Source organism: Castor canadensis, chromosome 11, assembly GCF_047511655.1.
Source record: "Castor canadensis chromosome 11, mCasCan1.hap1v2, whole genome shotgun sequence".
NCBI lineage: Eukaryota > Metazoa > Chordata > Mammalia > Rodentia > Castoridae > Castor > Castor canadensis.
Genome location: NC_133396.1, coordinates 132,053,447 through 132,070,105, shown reverse-complemented (window position 1 = coordinate 132,070,105; position 16,659 = coordinate 132,053,447).

Sequence of the window (16,659 nt, the reverse complement as noted above, 5' to 3'; positions counted from 1 at the left end):
AAAAAGTAGAAGTGAGGATATGATAAAGATTGAGATGAAAAACAATGAAATTTAAAAAGAAAAGAATAAATCAATAAAGAAAATGCTGCTTCTTCAGAAGATTAATAGTATTGATAAGTCCCAGCCAGGTCATCAGAAACAGAAGTACAAATTTATATCAGAATGAGAAACAATATTAAAAGAGTAATAAAATAAGAACAATTTTATACCAATAAATTTAGCAACTTATGTAAAACAAGTATCTTTTTTCTGGCAGTATTGGAGTTTGAACTCAGGGCTTCACACTTGGTAGGCAGGTGTTCTACCCCTTGAGCCACTCCTCCAGCCCTTTTAGCTCTAGTGATTTTAAAGATAGGGTCTTGCTTTTTGCCAAGGCCAGCATGGACTGTGATCCTACTTTGTGCTTCCCACCGTCACAGGGATGAAGGATACATGCCCAGTTTTCTTCCACTAAGGTGAGATAATTGCAAACTTTTTTGACATAGCTGGCTGGGAACTGTGATCCTCCTGGTCTCAGCCTTTCAAGTAGCCAGGATGATAGTTGTGAGCCCCTGGCACCTGGTTAAAATAAATATCTTAATGACACAAACTATCAAAGCTCACTCAAGGAGAAATAGTATAAAAGGTCCCATATCTATTAAACTAATTGAATTTATAGTTTAAAACTTTTTCACAAAGAAGACTCCAGGCTCTAATGGCCTTGTTAGTAAAATCAAATATTCAGGGATGAAACAATACCAGTTCTGCATAGGATCTTCTAGAAAATTGAAGGGTAAGGAATACTTGCCAATTCATTCTATAAACCAGCAAGGAGATTATAAGAAATGAAAAAATATGGACCAATATCCTAGTGAACCTAAAATACAAAAATTCTTCACAAATTTTAGGAGCTTTAATCCAACAACATGTAAAAAGGATAGTCAATTATGACCAAGTGAGATTTATTACAGAAGTTCAAGTACAGTAGACCCGTGGTGTCCATGGGTATTTGGTTCCAAAAAGACCGCCACTGAGGAAAAACCATGAATGCTCAGGATGCAGAGAGTTCAGTCCGTGCACTGTGGATGCTTGAGTCATTTTTTTCTATAACAGTACCCAACTTCCACAAAAAAAAAATGCCACCTTTCAACAAATCTAAAATTCTCACTTTATCACTTCAATTAAGCATATTCACTTTTACCTTGCTTTGGGACCACTTTTTTGTTTTTTGGGGAGGCAGATTTTCATAAGACTAAGGGCAAGGAAGCACTCAAAAGATCACATAATGATTTAAACACAACTAACTTGAACACAGGACTTAAAGTGAGCTTCTCCACATCAACTGAACTGTCTAACACATGCATAGTGACGTAAAATTCTTGCTTTTGAGAATTCTTTTGATTTTTTTATTCATTTTTTTATTTTTAACCATTCTATGTCAAAGCCACATACAGTAAACCTGCAAATAAGGTAAGCCTACTGTATACAAAAATAAATCAATATATTGTACCACATTAACAAACTAGAAAAAGATATATATATATATATAATTCTAATAGAAACAAAAAGCATGTTCTATTTTTAAAACCTTTCAGCAAAGAAGAAATAGAAGGAAACCTCCTCAACGTGATAAAAAAGAAAATCTACTCTACAACGGCATATATTCCAGAACTACTGAGATAAGAGAATTATGGGATGTCAGAGAATAGTGTATATTCTTGTAGCATCCAGATAACATCACACAAAAATATATACAGAATAGACCAGTAGATACTGCTCATTTAAAATGGAGCATTGCATATGCCATGTACTATAAACTACCGTAGATATATACACTAAGCATCTTTACCCATCTGCACACCTAGACTAAGTATCCCAGTGATCTACTTAAACACATGCACATGCCCACAATTTCAAAAATGGTTCAAAAGGTGAGAATTTTGAGAAGAAACCATCACTGGAAATTAACCTCTGATTTCTGCAGTAGGCATGGACTATTGTTATGGTCATGACCTTATAGATAGGACTAAGACAAAACCTGAGTACCCAACTCAGGAATTACGTGTATCCTAATGCAGTAGAGCCCAAGGTATGACAGCAAATTGTAATGTAGTTTTGTAGGAATCTAAGGAAGGTATTTGACCTAGCATTTCTTTCCTGATGTCTAAAGCATGCAAGGTTGAGGAAAAATCAAATGTTGACTGAAAGCAAAGCAAGTCAGTCATCAACCCAAATGTATTAAGAACGATTGCTCCAGGGAAAACACCCTTGAATGCTCCCTAACCCCAGCCAAGAGAGTAAATAAAAGATATGTCATCCTAGGTGGGAAGGCAGAGTTTAGAGCCACCATTAAAGATACAAAATCTCTTAGGATAGCAGTCCTATTCTTTCTTCCTTTATTTCACCAGTTTATTTCCTGCAGAAATAAAATGTATTAACAGAATGGATTAAATTAAGTGGCTTAAAGAATGACTCTAGACTATTTCCAGGTCAACTAAGTAATAGCTGCAATCATAACTGCCATTCCAACCTTGGCTATCTATCATTAGAACACATATATGAAGTTCTAGGTAAATACAAGGCCATTAATTTGGCAAGTGTATTCTTTTCTATTCAAACAGAAGATAGAAACCGAAACTATCCACACTCACATGGAGAAAACCATAGTAGTTACTATAGTTTTACCCCCAGGCTATTACTAAATCAATTTCTGTAGGTCACAATAAAGTCTTAAGAAATCTTTCCAACGTGAAAATCTTGTAAAATATCACATTGATCCCTTATAATAATGATAATCTGGCTGACTGAACGGAATGAGCAAGAGGCACTAGTGGCTATAACTTTTAGTGGCTCAATAACAGCTTAGTAACATTTTTAGGGATTCAGTTTAAAAAAATACCAGGATATCCCCTCCAATGTGAAAACAGCCACATCTTTCACTTCCCACACAAAGAAGGATGTTCAACAACTGATGGACCTCTTCAGGTTTTGGAGACAACACATTTTACTATAGAAATATGAGATTGTTCCAGGACCATACCATTTAACATAGAAGAATGATAGTTTTAGGTGGACATGGCCGATGGTATAAGAAGCTCTACTGCTTGAGATATACAAACTGGCAAATCCAATAAAGCTGGAGAAACACAAAATATCTCTGGACCAAGGAAAAGCCATCTGCATTGGACAGTTAACTGGCTTTGGATAAACAGTGTGCATACTCTGGACACTGGTAGAAGAACATGTGACCATGGGATACTAAACAACCATGCATATGGGACTTCCCATTGAAAGGTGGATCCTGTTGGATGCAAAGAATCATAAAATTAAGAGAAGCTAATACTAGTCCATTGCACCTGGAATCCAATGGAACCACAACCAGAAGGCACTAATAAGCTTTATAAGCTATTGGTCCAGGCATTCATGCCATGTCTCAAAACTGCACCCATACCTCTCCCTCAACTTTCAGTGAGATCCATATTGTGGGTCCCATAAAACCAGCTGAATGAGAGGGGGGAATTATAGGTATGAGCCACCAGTGCCTGACTTTTCTTTTTCCTTTCCCTTTCTTTGTTTCCTTCCTTCCTTCCTTCCTTCCTCCCTTCCTTTCTTTCTTCCTTCCTTCCTTCCTTCCTTCTTTCCCTCCCTCCTTCCCTTCTTCCTTCCTTCCTTCCTTCCCTCCCTCCTTCCCTGCTCATACATAGTAGCTCTTATCAATGGCCTAAAAGAAGCTATGACTCTAGGGAGTTACTGCATCTCACATCATCTGACTTGGGCTATTTTCAGCATGAGATGATGTCTTCAACCCCACCTTAGCAAGAACTGATCATATTGTCAATAAAAAGAATGGTGTGGCTGGATTCCGTGTCCTGATGATTTGTGTCTGAGCTGGGTCAGTGCCCTTAATAACTCCCACTAGCTCCCATCTGAAACTGCAGGTGCCTTTTTAAATATCTGAAGAGTGTTTCTTAAGTCAGTCCCATCTTTCATCCCTGAGTCCTCTCTTGGTCCTTCCTTCCTTCCCCTTCTCCTTCCTTCCCCTCTCCCTCCTTCCCTCCCTCCCTCCCTCTTTCCTTCCTTCCTTCCTTCCTTCCTTCCTTCCTTCCTTCCTTTCTTCCTTAAAACCAGCAGAATGAGAGGGGGAATATCCAGACTACAGTCACATGTCAATTGGCCAGGTATATGAGTAAAAGTCAAAAATGTTTGATGACTTCATTATAGCCACATTTATAAGTAACCTTAAGGAAGAGTAGAAAGACAAAATCTTCTTAGCAGGTGGATCAGGAAGTGGCAATCCATGCAGTGTGGAAGTGAAAGTGAGCCAGTGCTGGTATACACACAGATTCTGAGCAGTGACCATTGGCCCAACTACCTGAGCAGAAGGAAAACTGGAAGATCTGGCAGTGGAAACAAAGTGTGAGGATCTTCGGGTTATACCTTAATGGCCAGCTGACAGTATATATGGGGGAAGAAGCACTAAATAACCATGAAGATAACTTATCCAGTTAATATTAGCCAGGCATCATCACTGGCAACCACAGAACTAGCACAAGGGGCAAATGCAAATAATAGCCACAGTGGAAGAAATAGAGGCAACACATGGGACCCAAAGCCTGGGTTTCTACCTCCTTAGCTGTCCTAACTTCAGCCATCTCTGAAAGCCCAATCTACCAAGCCCACAGACCAACACTACATCTCCAACATGATGCTATGACTTGAGAAAAATCAACTTATCTTCAGTTGAAAATCATTTGACTGTATTGGTTCCATTCCATCCTAGGAAGGCCAGTGGTTAGCACTCACAGGGAAAGGAACCTCCACTATGTATGAGTTTGCCTTTTCTCAGTCAGAACCATCATCTGGGAACTTTTACACACTCTATGTTGAAATCCTACACAACATAGTATCTGGCAGGGGACTCACTGCACAGGAAAGGAGGTATGATGAATAGACCCATGATCATGAAATCCATTGGTCAAATTATTTACTGCACCACCTTGAAGTAGCCAGCCTCATGTAGCACTGGAACTGTCTGGTGAAATGCAACTGAAATACTGGCTGAGAAGCAATGCCTTGTAGGGATTAATATCAGGATGCAGTATACATATGGACTTAACCTCAATATGGTACTGTTTCCATTAAGATACATGAACCAGGAAATCAAGGACCAGAAGGGAGAATGGCTTCACTTAGCATCACTCCTAAGGATCCACTAATGATCTTCATGTTTCCCATACTGATAACTCTAGCTTATGATTCCCAAACTTAAAAAGAAGTGTGCCCTTCCATAGGACACACCATGGACTACAAAGAATGACTTCTCCCTGTGCACTTTGGACTTACCATGTCCAGGAATCAGCAGGGAAAAATCAGAGTTACTATAATGGCAGGGCATTTGATTTTGATCATCAGAACATAATGTCTCTTTTACTCAATAGGTGATACTGGTGGAACTCAGGTGATCCGGCTAGATGCATTTAGAGTGATCACTACTTTGCCCAATAACAAAGGTGAATGATCAACATCCTGTCCTAAAAAAGGTTATCATTGGCTTGAATTCAGACCTATCAGGAGTGAGGTCTTAGATGACACCATCCACAAAACTATGAATACTTGCAATCCAGCCTGATTCCCAAGGTTGGGGAGCGGACAATGGAGAAAATGAGTACCAATCTCAGATCTGAGACCAACTGCAGTGATGGGAGAAGTACTTCTTCATACTATCCCCCCTCTTCTAAATCTTCTCCTCAGGAAAGACCTCCAAGAAGCATGGAAGAACTGCTTCCCGAACTTGAATATTCAGGAAGGCTGTGTGGAGGCAGTCATGTGGTATATCACAGAGGTATTCCTCCAGAGAGTCGGCAGTGAGCAGAGTACACAATTAGTTCCCAAAATCCACCTGGTGCTACCCAGGATTCATTGTAAGGACCCACTTTCCTTGGGCTCCTCCCAGGCAATGACCCATTGGATGTTTTAGTTGGAGTAGTACTAGAACCTGACCATTTCTGTCCCTAAATGGGACTCTACTACCAAGTGTTTTTTCTTTGGAGCTTCCCATCACCCTGGCCAAGACATTCCTGGAGCTGTACTGTAGCTGCCGCTCCTCGTATCCTCTCGTCCTCTCTCCTTTCTCTCTTCACAAGTACTATGCTTTCATGACACCCTGAAACTGTCCCCTACACTTTTGCATCCTCTCCCCTTTATCTTTCATAATCAGTTTCTCCCAATAAATCTCTTGCACTTCTAATTCTGCTTGGTATATTCTTAAAAAGCTAAATCAACTTTATCTATGTCTCAATTCTAGGTCTTTGAATGTGTTGTTTGTCTGCCCATATATCTATCCAGCCTTCACCTGGCTAGCTTTAAATTCAACCATTTTAATCATGTGTAACAGATGTCATTTTAGGCATCACTTTCTTTATAAACCTTCCTTGACCTCTAGACTACCACAGAAATCTGTGATGGAATTTCCCACAAGAGGTGCTATAGCACCATTTATAATGCCTTGTGGCTCTCATCCGTCTGATTTATAATTTCTTTTAGTCTGTCTGCATCCCTGCCTAAATTATAAATGTCACAATGGAAGGATATGTATTTCTTCATCATACAGCCTTTCACAATGCTTGGTATTTTAAAGGATCCAATAAATATTTGTTGAATGAATAACTAGACACAAAGAAAGAGAATGAAAACCATGGAAAACAAGCAAGAGAGGACTCAGGGATGAAAGATGTGACTGACTTAAAAAACACTCTTCAGATATTTAAAAAGGCACCTGCAGTTTCAGATGGGAGCATAATGGGAGTCTGACCCAGCTCAGACACAAATCATCAGGACACGGAATCCAGTCACGCCATTCCTTTTATTGACAATATGATCAGTTCTTGTTGAGGTGGGGTTGAAGACATCATCTCATGCTGAAAATAGCCCAAGTCAGATGATGTGAGATGCAGTAACTCCCTAGAGTCATAGCTTCTTTTAGGCCATTGATAAGAGCTACTATGTATGAGCAGGGAATGTCATTAGCTCAAATGCACAAAGATTTACACTTGTCATCTCAGAAGAGCATTAAAGGTTGTTGCTGTAGGAAATCATTCCTCTTCTCATTTGTGCTTTCAATTTGCTGGGTTCTTATACTCAAGACATCCTTCTTTCCTTTGTAGATTCTCCACTATTGCCCTAAGAAAAGCCAACCCTCCTCCTCATAATTGTAGAGGCTATTTCATTTGGTGGTGAAAAAAAATCATTGCTGCAATAATATTTACTTTAAAAATCTATCATTCAAAAGTCATGGGAATTGCATTCATTCTTCTGAGTGGTAATTAAATGCATGAGTAAATGTATAAAGTTCAGTAAGACAATAATGGTTTGAGGCTAATTATTATGAAGCCATCAGAAACTGATGTTACTTCAATTAGACACCAAAAGTTGACATGGCCAAAAAATATTTTATATGGTAGATTTTGGTCTTAATGTATGTGTTTTTGATAAATTCCCAGAAGGACATTTGTTAAAAAGAAAAAGAATGCTTAAGATGTAGAATATTTTTCTCAGAATGGACATCCTCCTTCCCCAAGAAGAAAGTTGTGCAGCATTGCCCAGGAAGCACAAGAAGCACTTCTGTAGCCCTTTACATAGAGGGCAAGGTCAGGAAAATGATGTCTAAACAGAGAATTCAAGCACAGCCGTGCTGAAGGGGTGGGCAATGCAAGAGTCTCTGGGGCTAAGGTGGAGAACCAGGAACATGAAGAAAAAGTACAGCAGGTTTAAAGACAAGTAAGAGGAGGATCAGGAAGATATTAGAGGCACTAAATTACAGCCCACAGCCCAATCCAGATGTCAGTAGCCACGGCATGGAGAGGTTAGTGAACTACGTTTAACGTATGTGCATGTCACTGCATGGAAGCTCTTTCATTCTTTGTGTCGATGAAAAGTCTCAGTCAGAAAATCCAGATGGACCATATTAATTAGAGCACATAATTTTAGTGGTAGACGTGCTTATTCTCAAAGCCTGGATATATTCCTAGAGCCTTTGCAATGCCTCGTTGTCTCGAGGTAAGAAATATGGTTGGCTCAGCAGCATTTGTTAATTTATGTAAGAAAGAAAATGAATCACATATAAACATATGGAAATATCCAAATGCCAATTTTTTTAGGTTAGCTCCTCGAGTCCTCATTTTCCTTTTAGCCTGGGATTGGTGCTATCAACTTTAACATTAAACAGACTCCTTGCTTGTACTTAGTTTTCAAGTGTGTGTGTGTATGTGTGTGTGTTTCAGACTAAGTAAGATTAGTGTTTTCTTTGGACAGAAAACTGACAAAGGACGGGAAATCCTTACTTTAGGATATTACAGTTAAGGGTCATGAGCATTGAAGCAGGAGTTACTGCCATCCAGAGGCAGAAAGTGGTGAACTGATGTCTCCTATTACAGTTTCACCATAAAGGAAGTAAGCCAAGAAAAGTGTGTACGTTGTTGTTGTACCGCCCATTAAATCATCAAAGAGTGGAAAATACCTAGATTTGAATGTCACTCGGTCTGTGACATTCGTCATAAATGATGGAATATATTTACCACTCTTCAAAGTGAGTCATAGTGAAAAAGAAAGCAGGTTTCTGTGATCTCAGGCTAATTGTTTTCACAAACTCCTCCAACTGAAAAAGTGTAAAGCACCTTAGAAATGAACTCTTCTGTATTTCTTTGAAAATGTATTTTTTCTTGTTTGGAAGCCATACGATACTTTAATGGAGACACTGAAATGGATGCTTCTAGTGGCTAATGAAGGTAGCCCATTCCCCTTTGGCACAGGTAAAATCTAGTATTTCCTGACCATGAATTGTCTATTAGGAAACAAGTCTATCCATCGTGTAAAAGAATGTGCAGCATTTGAATGGGGTATTCCAAAAATGTACATAGCACTTGATTTTAATGGAATTCATAAGTAAAATCCTGAAAGATTTAGCACCCCTGAAGAGTGTGCTGGGATTATACTGAGGGAATTCCTTACCCTACAGTCACGGACTTCGAGAAAATGACATCCTTGCAGGCATCTATCATTATACACTACTGTTTAAGGAAAAGCTCCTGTAGCCTCCCAAAGGCCAAATCTCCCCTCATGCTAAATAAATAAATATACTAATTCTAGAGCCATCTATATTTTGTTAGTAATCCAAATTCAAAACCTGCACCAATTTGGGTTTTTAACAAAAGGAACAAATAATGACTCCAAACTACATTTGTTATTTGAACACATTTTACATATCCATGACAGGTAGATCTGGGTTTTGGGGGGGTTAAGTATATATAAATTATGTTTAGGTATATCTGAACTATTTTTAGAAGTTTGAATATCTATACACAGACACATAGAAACATAAACCTACACACAAAATGTAAAAGATCACTCAGGTACAACACAATCTCCTTCCACCGGGCCTTCTTCAATTTTCTAACCAGATTCCACCAACACAAGTGATTTCAGTGTGCAAGAATTTGGAGTCAAATAAAATAATTTATTGTTATATCATAAAATATTATTAAATTATTGTTGTCACTCTATAAAAGCATGTGTTGTGATATCAGAATATTTTTTGGAAGCCAGCATTCAAACATGCTAAAGTGGAGATGTGAAAGGCTATACCAATTTGTAGTCTAAATAGTTTTAACTACTGGACAAAAAAGGACACCAAAGCAAGAAACCCTCCACTTCTGTAGTTACACAGTGCTCTGAACCCTGACTTCACACGGTTAGGCTTTTGTCCTTGTCTTTCCATTAAAATTGTTGCATGTGCAGGGTTATCAGCGCCCTCTACTGGTTTTTGACCTGAAGTTTTTAAAAAAAGGAAGAAAGGGATAAAAGTCATTCAAATTCTGGAAAATTGCACTCTCCTGATTAAACAGAAAGAGGAATAAAAGACTTACCTATGTTGATGTAATTTCTTTGCTTACTTGTTGTCCTAATAAACTACTTATACCAAATATTTATTGTGAGATGGCTTGTTCCTGAGTTGTTCTAACTTGTTAAGTCTTAGTTCAGCACCAGGAAAGAGGTAATAATAGTTTAAGGGGGAAAAATTGAAAATAAATTACAAACAAATGTTAATTTGTTTTTACCTAGACATGAGCCATTTATAAGTGGCCTAGGAAAAAAGCTGGTAAACCGTCTCCCACTACACTGTTAGCAGTGGTTGCCTCTGAAAAGAAGATCTGCAGTGAAGGCCAAGGTGTGGGGCTGGGTTAGAAGTTTTCATTCTTCACTTACTATACCCATTGTTTAAAATTTTAACAAGGAAGCTGTATTCTGAATCCTACCACTTCTTACCTCCTCTCCTGCTACCATTCCCTTCTAGGCCCTTGTCACCCTTCACTAGATTCCTGCCTACTTTCCTTGCTTAACTTTTTACCTCTGACTAGCAGTCTCCACAGAATGGTCAGAGAGACTGCACTTACATAAGACTTCCATCATATCTGTCTTCCACTCAACACCTCGCAACATAATATGCTGGGGGGCAGGCAGCTTATTAAGAGTTAAGCCAAATCTTTTTTGCTTCCTGAATTTCTAAGATGCTACAGTAAAAAATAGGTGCTCAATATTGAGTTATTTCATGAATAATGAATAGATGGAAGCAATAATCTACTAAGGTTATCTTGTAATCTTGAAAAGAAAGAGTATTGAACTTGGAGCGGTAATAAAAACAAATTGCTGGCTAGGGGATACACTTTAACTCTCTGTCTCTCATTTGTCCTGTGGACTAAATCACGGTTCTACATTTAAAGTATTAATAGTCTACCTTCTTAAGTTCTTTCACTTAACACACACACAAACTCATACACACACTCATCCCAGGTGTGTGCTCATTAAAGCTGTTTTCTGATGCCATCATACTACACAAGTGACAGAAGTGTGATAGCAGAGGTGACATTATTGAGCATTACTTATATGCTAGTAGTGTGCTAAGCCTGTATAAAGTTATTTAGAACTTATGGTACAGTCATTAATTTACACTCACTCGAAATAAGTGCTATTTGTTAATTTATAGTTAAGATGAATAAATATCATTCCCAACATCACAGAGGTGCTAAGGGACACATTAGGATCCAAACTTCTGTGTGATTGTATCACTCTAAGTCACCTGGACCAGTGATGGTCCCCAAGTTACACCAGACGCTGATGAATTTTGCCTAACCAGGCTCCACCCTGAGACTGGGGATGGGCACATCTTCCCTGAGTCACACAGGAGATGGTTGCATATCTGTACAAAACAGCTTCAGCTCAGCTAAAATGGAAAAAGAGGGAAATGGATGGTGTTTGCACAAATGATAGTGTTTTCTTACAAAACAAAATCTTGTTAATAGCACAAGTGTCCATTGCTAACAGAGAGTTAAATGATTCTATATCACAAATGTAAAATACGATGAAGCCACTTAAAATACTGATGGCACTGAAAAACAAGAGAAATACAGAGATGTAGAAATGCACAGAGAAAATAACAAAGTACCATAATTATAATTATGCAAAATTGTACACACATGTGGAGAGGATGCAGAAAATGCATGTGTTTATTTTTTATTTTTAGATTTCCATCATGCCTGACATATTATTGTTTATATGTCAAAGAAGAAACAAGTAAGAAACATCAATTTTCCTAAAAACCTACTCTAGACAAATCATCCAAATATTATTATAATAATCCTAAGGAAAACTATAAAGAATGTTTATCACCTTCTGAAAATATTGGTCCTCACAAAAGGTAACAAAGTGATTATTCTCTTCCTTGTGATCGTCCATGCTATCATTTCCTTACAGCAGGATTTTTCCTTTAACATATCCTATTCCTCAATTCAGGAACCTTCTGCCATTCCACACTTACCTCAAAAATCTATCCATAATGATTTCCCTGGTTGAAACCATCCAATAGTTTACTTCTTAATTCTGTGCCTTATTATCATTCTTTGTATGCAATATTCCACATTCATAAAGTTTAGCCCAAGTATTATATAGCAATCATCACTGGATTTGAATCCTACACGTAATATATTTTGGCCAAGTAAAGAGAGAGATAAGAGAAGCAAGTGGACTTGAGGTGCAAAGTAGAGGAACAAGACTCCTTCCCAACATTATAACCTATAAACTATAAAATTCAAATTAAAAAATTAAAGCCATGCTGTTTTCCTATAGTTGTTAAGCTATGTGTATGTGTGATGTGTACATGTCACGTTGTAAATATTCTTATTTTCTTCTATGTGTGTGTCTCATATGTGCATCCATCAGGACTTCAATTAATTCCTCTTGGTGCTTTGTCACTGTTCTCCCTACTCCAATTCTCCTGACCAGAAAAGGGAAATATTCACATGTCCAGTTCAACCATTTCAAAATGAGGGTAATAAAATAAATATTTAGAAAAAAAGATCTAAATATATTTAAACTATTACATATTTTATGATATATTGAACATATAATATATTAAATATTTGCTAACTTATTCACTTAATAAATTAATGTTTATTAAACTGCAGAAACAATAAATTTAAGTTCTATGAAAGGAAAATAAGACTTTAACACAAGAAATAAATGACAGAAATCAACTCCCAATGATTTACTCATGAAAATCAATATAAAATTTAAAATATATTTAAGATATTTTCAAAGATCAATTCAAAAATACATAAGGCTTATGCTGCTTTCTAGAGCACTCCATAGGCTAAGTGAGGAAAAACGATAGAAAAAATATCACTGAAATTAAAAACTCAGTGGATAGCTTACACAGCAATTTGTTTATGATTAAGAAAAGAAGCAATGAATTGAAAATCAATCTAAAGACTAAAACTCAAACTACAAACACAAAAAGATGTGAAATATGAATAAGAAGTTCCTAGACTTGTAAGACAGAGCACTACATTTAACTGAGGTGATAACAGAATAGTCAAGGGACAGGCTACATGCAAAAAGCTTACAGCCTGGAAATCAGACTGAAAAACCATACTTAATTTCAAACAGGATAAAGAAAAAGTCCAGACCTAGACAAATCAGAGTGCAGCATTGCAAGGACACACACACACACACACACACACACAAAAGACAGACTTTTGAAGAAGCCAGAGAGTAACACATACTACTGAAAAGGCAGGATAATTAATTTGACAACATAATTTTAATAGCAACAGTAAAAGCTAGATAACCATAGAAACTTGTTCACATTTCTGAAGTGCAATAGCATAAAACTGCATAATCACCTAAATTATAATTTAAGGTTCAAGAACAAAATAAACACTTTTCATTCAGTTAGTATCTCTAAGGATTTACCTCCAACAGATCTCCCTAAGTTGTACAGAAATACTGAAAATGAATGAGTCAGAAGTAAGAAGTGGAGTAAAAAAATGACTATTAGAAGATAAAATGGCAAATGTTGACTATATAAAACATTGATAATAGCAAAGGTTAATTGTAGAGTCCAAAAAATGTAAATTAAAACTTGAAACAAAGATATACTCAAAACAATGGGGCTCCACTGAAGTGAAACTGAAGAATTTAAATCTCTTATATTAACTTCAGAGATTGGCAACATATGCATACATATAGTATAAACAATAAAATTTAATAAAAAGCACTTTGGAGACCAATTGCATGGTAGATTGATTGATGGACCCTCATTCTGTACACCTACTTTACTCAATTGTTTTGGAAGTGTCCTCCCATGTTTATTTTTTGCTTCCCCTGTGATTTTCTTTGACCAAGAGGACAATAGCAAAAACCAATGAAAGCAGAGCCTTGAAAATGTTCTTGGATGTTTATTCTCCTTTTTCTCTCCTCCCCTCCCCTCTCTTCTCCTCTCCTCTCCTGTCTCCTCTGCAGTCTCCCATCAGAAAGTACATGAGCTAACTTGAAAATATACCCAGACTACCCTGTTGGAGAGAAGAGATAAATGGAGAAGAACTAATATGTTTCAAATGATATCATCCTAACCTGTGACCCCTCTCCTCCCTCTCTCAAACAACCTGCCAGTTCACTATAGAAAGATGGGCAGGTCTAGCAGAGACCATCTGACATTACCTCAAGTGAGCAAACCACTCAGCTAACTGGAATCATGAAAAATATTAAATTAATGCTGCTTCAGTCCATTAATATTTGGGGCTGTCAGTTATGCACCAAAAGATAAGTGATACAACCACAAAAGAAAAGGAATAATTTCCAAATCAACAGAATGAAAAATTAGTTTTTACAAAAACAATTTCACAGAGAAAATATCAAAAGTTGTATTGTACATACACTTGAAATAAAGAAAAGGAAAAGAGAGAGACAGAAAGGGGGCAAAGAAACATATTTGAGGTACTAGCGACTAAGAATTTCCAAAATTAATGACAAACACAAAAATCATAATTCAAGAAAACTCGGAGCAGGATAAATACCAAAAAATTACACCTAGACTTATCATACTCAAACTTCAGGAAATGAAAATCAAGAGAAAATCTTAATTTTAAAAACGTCAAAGGAGATGGTAGACACTTACTATTTAGAAGAGCATGGGTAGGACACACCCAAGCTTTTTATCAGAAATCATGCAAGAATGAAGAGTAAATTTTTTAAGGGTTGAAAGCAAAAATCCAGCCTAGAATTCTATATGCTGATTCTGAAAATCATTTTCAAGTGTGAAGGAGAAATAAAGATTTTTTGTCAGACAGGAAAGAAATTGAGTGAACTCATTACCGTCCAATTTTTCTTGCAAGAAATGATAAAAAGAAGTTTTGGTGGTTTTCTTTTGGTTTTTTGGGGGTTTTTTTGGCTTTTTTTCCCAGTACTTGGGTTTGAATTCAGGGCTTTACACTTGCAAGGCAGGTGCTCTACTCCTTGATTCACGCCTTCAGTCCTTTTTGCTTTGGTTATTTTTGAAATAGGGTTTCTCTTTTTGCCCAAGCCAGCCTGGTCCATGAACCCTCTTACTCATGATTCCTGCTATAAATGGGCTGACAGGTATGAATCCCCACACCCAAGCTTTTTTCCATTGAGATGGGATCTCACAAACTTTTGTGCCCTGGCTGACCTGGAACTGTGATCCTCCCAATCTCAGTCTCCCACATAGTTGGGATGACAGGCGTGAGCCACAGGCACCCAGTTGAAAAGAAATTCTTCAGGAAGAAGTAAAAGTGATGTGAATCATAAATGTAGTTCTGCATAAAGAAAGAAGAGGAAAAAAGAAAGGTGAAAGAGAATTTTTAAATACTGCTTTAAATTGATCTAAAAGATAAATGCTCGTTTAAAGTAATGATGGTGGCAATGCACTCGGCCGTTGTAAGCATAAAGATAAATCAGTATAACAAAATAAAGGACAAACTGGAAATGTTTAGCTATTAGGGAACTGTGCCACACGTGAAGCAGTATAGTATTACTTGAAGATCTGATTAGATTTGTTAATGTGTAGTGCAAAATTTGGAGCAAGCACTCGGAAATTTTTTTAATAAAATTAATTTATGTGATTTGAGGAGACAAATGGAATCATAAGAAATGCTCAGTTAAAAACACGACAAGGCAAAACCCAGTAATTTTTAAAGAAACAAAAGTAAGTGTGATAAATACAAAGTAGCTACAAAAGTGATTGGTAGAAAACCAACTATATCAATGACCAATCTTCTTTTTTTTGGTAGTACTAGGGTTGGAAGTCAGGGCTTCGAGCTTGCTAGGCTCTAAAATGTGACTAGTCTAAAAGATACAAAATGTCAGAAGAGATATTTTTAATTAACCCAAGTATATTTGTCTATAAGAAATTCCTTTTAAATATTACTAAAATTGATTAAAAGGATGAAGAAAGTCGTGCCATGCTAAGAGAAGTCAGTGAAAGTTGGAACAGCTATCCTGCAAACTCTGGACCAGGAAAGATTATCACAGTTAAAGAAAAGCCCTTCACAGTGATAGAGCAGTCAATTCTTAACAAGACATAAAACTCTTAAACATGAACAGCAAGAAAAAATAAAGCAAAAACTGATAGAAGTAAATGAAGACATAGGTAAATCTACTGATACAGTTGGAGACGTCAGACTTCAGCATCCTTAGATCAGTATTAACAACTCAAGCAATCGGGAAATTGTAAAGCTGTACACATCAATACCTGGACATCAATACCAGCCAACAGGCTCTGTCACTTCCAGAACACTCCAGCCAGAAGAAGTGGGACGCACATTCTTCTCAAGTTCACATAGTACATTTTCAAGACTGACCATGTTCTCAGTCCTAAAACACAATAAATTTAAAAGAAGAAAAATCATAAAAAATACATATTTTGAGGCCATAATGGAATTAAAGTAGAAATTGACCACAGAAACATATATGCCCGTATGTTTGTGGATTAAACAGCATATTTTTGAGTCAATGACAAAACACAAAATCAATTAAATAACAACTTAAACTAAATGAAAACACAACTTAATAAAATTTATTGGATGTAGTGAAAACTTGTTTGGGAGGAAATTCACAACAGTAATTGCAATACTACTAATGACTACATCACACAGTCAAACAATAATACTGTAAGATACTTTACCAAAAACTTGAAAGCTTAAGTTAACACAAAAATCTGTATGCAAGAGATTATAGTTGTTTTATTCATATGTAAATTAAAGCTCAATAAATATAATCTTAAAAACAGTATATAAGAATCAATTTTATTCCTATACCAGGACCAAGCTTTTT